The sequence below is a fragment of the Tasmannia lanceolata genome, unplaced genomic scaffold (assembly GCF_043159265.1).
Source record: "Tasmannia lanceolata isolate RefF3 unplaced genomic scaffold, GAP_Taslan_0.1 ptg000012l, whole genome shotgun sequence".
In the NCBI taxonomy this organism is placed as follows: Eukaryota; Viridiplantae; Streptophyta; class Magnoliopsida; order Canellales; family Winteraceae; genus Tasmannia; species Tasmannia lanceolata.
In genome coordinates this window covers 23,537,429-23,545,536 of record NW_027518689.1, presented here as the reverse complement: position 1 = coordinate 23,545,536, position 8,108 = coordinate 23,537,429, and the positions used below count along the sequence as shown (strand labels likewise).

Genomic DNA, 8,108 nt, shown 5'->3' with positions numbered 1-8,108 from the left:
CTTCGAGTCCATACAACTATGGTCTCTTATCCCCTTTGAACATCATACAACTATGATGTCTCATTTCCTTGGAATCCGTACAAATACGGTATTTCATTCTCTTCAAGTCCATACAACAATGATCTCTTATACCCTTTGAACATCATACAACTATGATGTCTCATTTCCTTGGAATCCGTATAAATACGGTATTTTATCTTGCCCAAGCCCATTCAAAAATGATGCTGCATTTTCATTAAGAATCTTTCAAAAGTTATCCATTATTCTCTCTGAGACCATTTGAAAATGACGTCTCATTTCCTCTGAAGCTGTTCAAAAGCGATATTCCTTTCCCTCCGAAAATCCATTTGAAAATGGTATCCCATTTCTCTCGTTGCCAGCGGCACCGCAGCGGGTTTGTTTTATTGCATTCCAATTCTAGGATTTCATCTAAGGTCTTGCATTATATTAGGTTGCATTGTGTTTAGGGGGTTCCTTTGTCGATTAAAGTTACGCAAAATGGTTCTGTCATTTTAACTTTGGTATTCGATGACTACGTCGTCTCTACCAAAGAGGGGCATCTGTAGACACCCACATTTTGCTTTACTTTAACCAACAATAACCTAATATATGTTTTAGGTCATTAATATCTTGATCTGACTTTACGGATCATCAATCGGGACAAAATAAGATAGGGTCACTTCATAGCCCGAACCCTGATTCCATTCCGAGACCCGATTTCCGTAAATCGTTAGATCAATGGCAGATCTTGACCTGGGTCTAACCATCCAAAACCACCTAACCTCTCCTCTCATCCTAACCATCCAAACCTCACCTAACCTCACCTAACCTCTCCTCTCATCCTAACCATCCAAACCTCACCTAACCTCACCTAACCTCACCTAACCACCTAACCTCACCTAACCTTACCTAACCTCACCTAACCTCACCTAACCTCCTATCCCATTCTCCTATAAATACCCTCTCATCCCACCATCCAACAAAAAGAAGAAAAAGAACCCCTCTCTTAGAAAATTCATCCCTCTCCCTCATCTCTTCAAGGGTTCGGCCATCCTTGCCGGATCGGGTGATTTTATACGTTGGGTGATATATATCAAAAGCAGTCATTATCAAGCAAGGAATCATCTTCAAGGAATTACCATCAAAGAAAAATCAAACACAAAGTGGGTTTCCAAAGAGGTAGGCATTTATTTCAATTCTATGTAGGGTCTGTTTTCATGCATATCTTTTACTTTAAAAGAAAAACCATGTTAGGAAGCATGTAGGGTCTGTTTTCCCCCTGGTTAGCCTCTGGTTAGACCCTGGTTGCACCCAGGTTCGCTGCTGGTTGCACCCAGGTTCGATGCTGGTTGCACCCTGGTTCCCTGCTGGTTCGCACTCTGGTTAGACCCTGGTTGCACCCAGGTTCGCTGCTGGTTGCACCCAGGTTCGCTGCTGGTTGCACCCAGGTTCCCTGCTGGTTGCACCATGGTTCCCCTGCTGGTTCGCACCCTGGTCCGCACCCTGGTTTGTACCCTGCTTCCTCCTAGTTAGACCATGGCTAGTCTCGGGTTTGCTCCTAACTTAGACCCGACTCACTTGACCCTAACCATTAACCCAATCCAACCAAGTCATATCCCAACACAATCTGAGTCGCATGTCTGAATCCATTTGGCCGAATCTCATAAGCCCGCCCATTTTGAATTCCCAAAATTCAAACCCTTGATGATTCCTATATGCTCAATTCTTTGATGCAAATTCCCAATTCCAAAATCCCATTGATAAATCAATGTTTCTGAATCTCAAGTCCAATGCTCAAATACAAACCCGATTCCTGATCCAAATACCAATTCTGTTTTCCAAAATCCAAGTAACCTCCCCAGCGGAACTACGTGTGGCTTGATCCCCATCGCGGGGTACGTAGGCAATTTGGCACTCCCAAGTTCAGTCGCACCTTTCTCTATCTTTCCCATTCCCTCACACTATTTCATCATCTCTTCCATCCCTTTTTTCACTAACCTCAAGAACTGAAATCGATTCACCCCGTGTCTCTCGGAACCGTTGGATTACGGTTTCCGTCGTAAGGACCCTTAGAGCCCAATTTAGGAACACCGGTGTCGTGTCGTGTCCTAAGTTTTAGGGAGTCTTAGGTTTTAGGGAGTCCTAGAGTTAGGAGTCCAGCCTCATCACGGACGTTTGCTATGTATAGCAACCGTGCCATAGGTCTAGTTACACTAGTCACCCAATCTTTCCCTAGGACAAGCCTAGTAAACTAGGATGTAGGCAAACCTGCATTAGTCTAAGGGACCATTTGCATTTAGATGAGAATCATATAGCATCTTAGATGAAATCTTAAGATAATAAAATCCTCAACTTGAATTAAATAACTTCTCCTAAAACTGTTGAAACAGTCAATCCCGTCTAGGTCGGTGTCCTAGTTGAGTTAGGCATAAGTAGCTTAGCTTAGGTGCACCGAACTACGTCGACTCTGATCCCAATGAGGCTTGGGTACGTAGGCAGCTTGGATGTCTGATGGCATACCACCCGCGAGTCGGCACCACAACAAATTGTGGTGTTTTGGATATTAATTTTCTTGTAAATGCTTAATCAAATCATTTAGGGCTTTCCTTGAAATTAGAATTCTAGGAGAACTTTCATTTAGATTGAATCCAGACAAATTAATAAATCAAGATACACATCTAGGATTCACATTGAAATTAGATCATATGATGCATGTCACTTAGTTCGCACATTAACATAGAGTTGAATGAGCCATTTAAAATAAATTTAAAAGAATTAGCTTTTGGAATCGAAGACCGATTATCGGGCAGGAATGGTGCATGTGGCGGATAACTCCCCATACCTTCCATTCTCGTAACCAGGTAGCGAGTCTAGATTTCTGGTTAATTACGGGTCCTAGATCCCACATCTAGGTGGCGACTCTGTCAGTCTCTTTCGTGTGGAATTCGGATTGCCTTAGTGATCCCAAGTTCACAGGAAAGATTAATTCAAATCAACATTAAAATGCACACGCCAATCGCGTGGGTACGAGAGACCAAGAGAGAGAGCGCGGCGGCTCGCGCCCCACCCCTCTCGCGGGATCGGGTCCCACACACCTTTGGTCACCACTGGTGGTTAAGTGGGTTGGTTGCTAAAGCTCTTTACCCTGAGATCTTGGTTGGCCATCGAGTGGTGCATTGCTAGTGCATATCCTAGCAGGGATTCCATTCTAGTCAACGGGTGATCGGGGACCCTTAGGAGTTGTAGACCTTTTGGCATGATCCTATTGTAACTTGTTCTAGAATCATCAATAAAGCTTAACATTTTGCCTACTCGTGTGCCCTATTGCTTTGTGTGTGTTTGAAAACTTAGCACTCCATTTGTGTTTGTTTTGTAGGTTTGATCCTCATAACTTTGCTAGGCTTACTTGCTTGTTGTGAGGCAACGCAAGTGCCGCACGAACCTCAATCCCAAACCAAAGGTCTGTGACACTAGCTACGAGCTTTACCTAAGCTTACAAAGCAATCTAAAATTTTGTCACACCACAGACCTGGGATCCAGGATGTAACGCACAGGGGCGGAGCTAGAAATTCGCTCCAGAGGGGCCAAGAAGGATTGTTATATCATAATCGATAAATTATTATAAAATCAAAAATTCAAAATATTACACAAATTTCAATTCAAATTGCTTTTAATGTAAAAAAATTCATTCACATTTATTATAAAAGCTCATGCTGCAAAGAAAACTCATGGGATTTTCACAATCAAGAATCAACCCTGATTTTTTTCTTTGTTTATGTGCAAGATAGTTACACAAACTAAACAGATATGAACACAAATTTATGATCTATAGTTTTTTTGAAAGGGTAATTTGCAATCTATAAAATGCCAACAATATATCTCTTATGTATTTACCAAAACTTAATTGATAATCCTCGTTCTACGTTGTTATATCTCTTATATCTTTATGCATTTATAGAGTTTCGTATATCTCTTACAACTAGGAACAATAAATGCAAACCATTCAATCAGTAAATATAGCCTCTTGTGCAAGTAGGATAATTTTAAATTAATCTTATATACAAATTGGATGTTTTGGCCCTATTTGTTTTGGATTTTGAAAACCAATTGTCTAAAACTGATAATTGGAGTCAAAACCAAATTAACATAAATTTTGAGTCCAATAACCAGTTTTGGACTCAAAGCAAACATGTCCAAAACGAAGAGGGCCTAAGAAATCACCTCGTTGAAAGTTCTAAACTATATCATAGAAAGATAAATAATATATCATGGAGAAAGGCATGGAGAAAGCTTATGATAGAGTGGATTGGGGATGTCTGGATTTCTCCCTCGAGTGTATGGGATTCGGATGTCTATGGCGTTTGTGGATGAAGAGTTGTGTGTTATCTGCTTGGTTTTCTATTCTCAATAATGGATCTCCAAATGTTTCTTCAAGTCGTCTAGAGAGCTTAGATAAGGGGATCCTTTATCCCCTTTTTTGTTTGTCATTGTGGCGGAAATCCTTAGTAGGTTACTGGCGATGGGAAGTGGCCTTGATATCTTTAGAGGGTTCAGGATCGGCTTGGAGGAGGTGGAGGTCTCCCACTTGCAATTTGCTGATGATACATTATTATTTTTTGAGCAGGAGACTGGGCAAGTGAGAAACTTAAAAGCCATTTTGAGATGCTATGAGCTCATTTTGGGCAGAAAATCTAATTTTCACAACTCTAAATTTTTTGCTTTGAATATTCCCGAGGAGAGGGCTCAGGAAATTGCAGTGATTCTGGGATGTCAGTTGGACTCGTTGCCTTCCTCATATTTGGGCCTTCCGTTAGGGGGTTGGTAGACCGAATAAAGATCTGTGGGATCCTATAGTTGAGAGGATTGAGAGAAGATTGGGTACATGGAAAAGGAATCTTGTTTCGCATGGTGGTAGGCTTGTGCTGGTTAAAGCGGTATTGTCCAATATACCTATATACTTCATGTCTTTATTTAAATGCCCTGTGAGTGTTTCCCTTAAGATTGAACAGATCCAGAGGAGATTCTTGTGGGGTGGGAATGAGGAAAAGAGAGGTATTGCTTTGGTCAAATGGGAGAAGGTTTGTGTCCCCATCAAGTTGGGTGGTTTGGGTATCAGGAGAGTTAGAGATTTTAATCATGCGCTCTTGGGCAAATGGTTATGGAGATTTGGGGATGAGCAGGATCGTTGGTGGGTCAAGGTCATCAACAGTAAGTATGGATGCGATATGGGGAGATGGGAATCCTTGGATTTGTTTGGTTGTCGGTTTGGAGAGACATTCTAAAAATGTCTTTTCTTTTCAAGTTAAAGGTTAGATTTAGAGTGTATAGGGGTGATAGAATATCATTCTGCAGGATGTGTGGTGTGGGGATGTGTCCTTTAAGTGTAGATTTCCGAGATTATACAATATGGCTTCAAATAGGGAGGCCTTTGTTAGTGATTGCTTTGAGTGGACTGAGGGTGTTCTTGTGTGGAACTCGGGGTTTAGAAGATCATTTTTTGAGTGGGAGGTGGAATTGGTCTCTGGCCTGTGGGCCCTTCTTGAGGGATGTTACATTAAAAGGAATGGGGAGGATAAAGACTTTGGACTGAGGAACCTTCTGGGACTTTCTCGGTTAAATCTTTCTATAAAAGTATTATGCCCATTTCTAATCCTTCATGTTCGGCAAAGGTATGGACATTTCATTGCCCACCTAGAGTTTGTAACTTTGGTTGGGCAATTTGTCGTGATAGAATACAAACTAGTAATTTTCTGAGAAACCATGGTATGTGGCTTATTGATCATTACCCACTATGTCTGCAAGATGGGGAATCTGTGGATCATTTGTTTATGCATTGTTCGTTCACTAGGATCATATGGCGATTCATCTTCATGAGATTTGGGATTTGTTGGATTTTTCCAAAATCTATTCCGTCGCTATTGCACCAATGGGGAGGGGTTCCTTGGAAGGAAAAAGGAAAAACCTTGTGGAATTTTTGTTCACTAGCTACGTGGTGGTCTATATGGAAGGAGAGGAACTCTAGAATCTTTGAGGGGAAAGCCATGAATCCTCATTGAATTTATTTGAAGATCATCACCTTGGTTATATCTTGGGTGAGATGCCTCCCCTCCTTCGGGTTTGTATCGGCTTTTGATCTTTCGTAAGGATGGAGGGAGGTGTGCTTTAGTGTTGAGTGGAGAGATCTTATTTCGCAAAGGTGGGAGCCCCCTGCTCAAAACATGTATAAGGTTAATTTCGATGGTGCGAGTTCCGGCAATCCGGGTCCGGCAGGAGTGAGAGAGGTTTGTCACAATGATAAGGGGGATGTTGTGTGGGCATACTACGGCTCTATTGGTGTGTCTGATTCCTCAGAAGCGGAAGTGAGGGCAGCACATTTTGGCATTTTGAATATTGATAGAAGGTTGATGGATCAGACAATTGTTGAGGGAGATTCGCTAAATGTGATTCGTTGGTTGAAAGGTGGGGTGGCTCCTCCGTGGTGATTTCTTTCCATTTTTTATGAGAATGAGGACTTAACTGAGGGGTCCGCTATCTGCTTTCAGCATGTTAGAAGATCGGCGAATGATAAGGCGGATGAGCTAGCTAAGCGTGGTTTTTCAGTGGTTCTATTATGTGGTTCGACCAACTTCCTCCCTGAGGAGGGGTTTTCTTTGTATTTTGTTTTTTCTTCGTTCCTGTTTCTTTCTCGCTCCCTATTGTAGATATGGGTGGTCCATCTCGGCCTCCTTATTTTGCTTTGATATATAATTATTTCCATTTCAAAAATAAAAATAAAAATAGAAAGATAAATAATATGAAGCCGGAGATTTTGTGAAATCCAGTCTAGTATTTTTAAGAAAGTACAATGGGGCCATTTCATAGGATGATCCAAACTGTTCATTTGTCGGGTGACAAGGTAAATAGGTTGTACCCCATAGATCATCTCCATGGGATGATCCTAACCCTTTGGTTTGTAAAGAGTGCACATTACATTAACCTCTATAGATTGGAGGGTAGGATCATCCTATGGAGATGGCCTATGGGGTACAACCTATTTATGTTGTGGCCCAACAAATGAATGGTTTAGATCAGCCTGTGAAGTAGGCCCTACTTTACTTTCTGAAAAAAGTAGACTTTGGCCCTATAAAATTTGAGCCTCTCTCTCTCTCTCTCCTCCCTTAGGTAGATTTCCATTTAAAGCAGAACACTCCCACAGAAAATTGAGGGCTTTGCCAACAAAACTGCCCCCAGCTTACAACACCAGATAAATTTGGAGAAAATTTCGCACATCCAAGCCAATCAAAATTTTGCCTGAAACACCAAATAAGGCATTTGTTGAAAAAAATACTAATTTCAATAAAAAAAAAATGGCACTTTACTAACAGTATTGGGAAAAATCCCAAATTTGAGGGGTGCAATTGCCCCCATCGCCCACCCTTGGCTCCGTCCTTGGTAACGCAACATCGCCGCACACCTGCAAGGCAAGGTGAACCCTACAAGCATGCAAGGCATTCAATATCAATTATTGCAGACAATATGAGAGCACTTTGTATTAAAACAATAATCAACATAACTATGCACTATTTTCTATTCTAACAATCTGATTATCCATTACAATGATTCAAAATATAGACAGTGAATGATACTCACGGCCAATAGTATGAATTAACGGGCTTGTCTCCAACATTAGGCTAAGGGACACTCTCCCATGTCCCAAGCTGGCATAGCATTCAATATCTGAAATTTGTAAACCACGGGTGAGCTAATGCTCATATAAGAAGTAAAGCAGAACTACGATTAAGCAGGCCAAGGGAGGTAAGTATGCAAGTGGCAACAAAACGGATATATCAAAGCTCAATATCGTTCACCATTATGAAATCAGATATTATATCCAAGAGGGATTATTCCCAAGAAGTTAAGTGTTGGAATTCGAAGATTCTATTACACAAGCCTGAGGAGTCAGTGATCAGAAGGATTCAAAGAAAGTCACACGTTTCAGAATTTCCAATGGTTCTTAACCACAATACTCAATTCGATAAGTCCGTATGTTTCAATAATTCTTTCAATTCACTATTCAGAGCTCAACATTTACGTTTAAAGGCTGATCCAAGATGGATAAATACTAAGGT

The 8,108-nt window shown here is 41.2% G+C and overlaps 1 long non-coding RNA gene across 1 annotated transcript; it reads left to right on the top strand.

Moving 5' to 3' along the window:
* The first annotated feature begins 988 nt into the window (after positions 1-988).
* LOC143887121 (uncharacterized) lies at positions 989-6,702 on the top strand. The gene is made up of 2 exons (XR_013254051.1): positions 989-1,179; positions 3,377-6,702. It is a non-coding gene; the product is annotated as an uncharacterized LOC143887121 (long non-coding RNA).
* Positions 6,703-8,108: the final 1,406 nt, after the last annotated feature.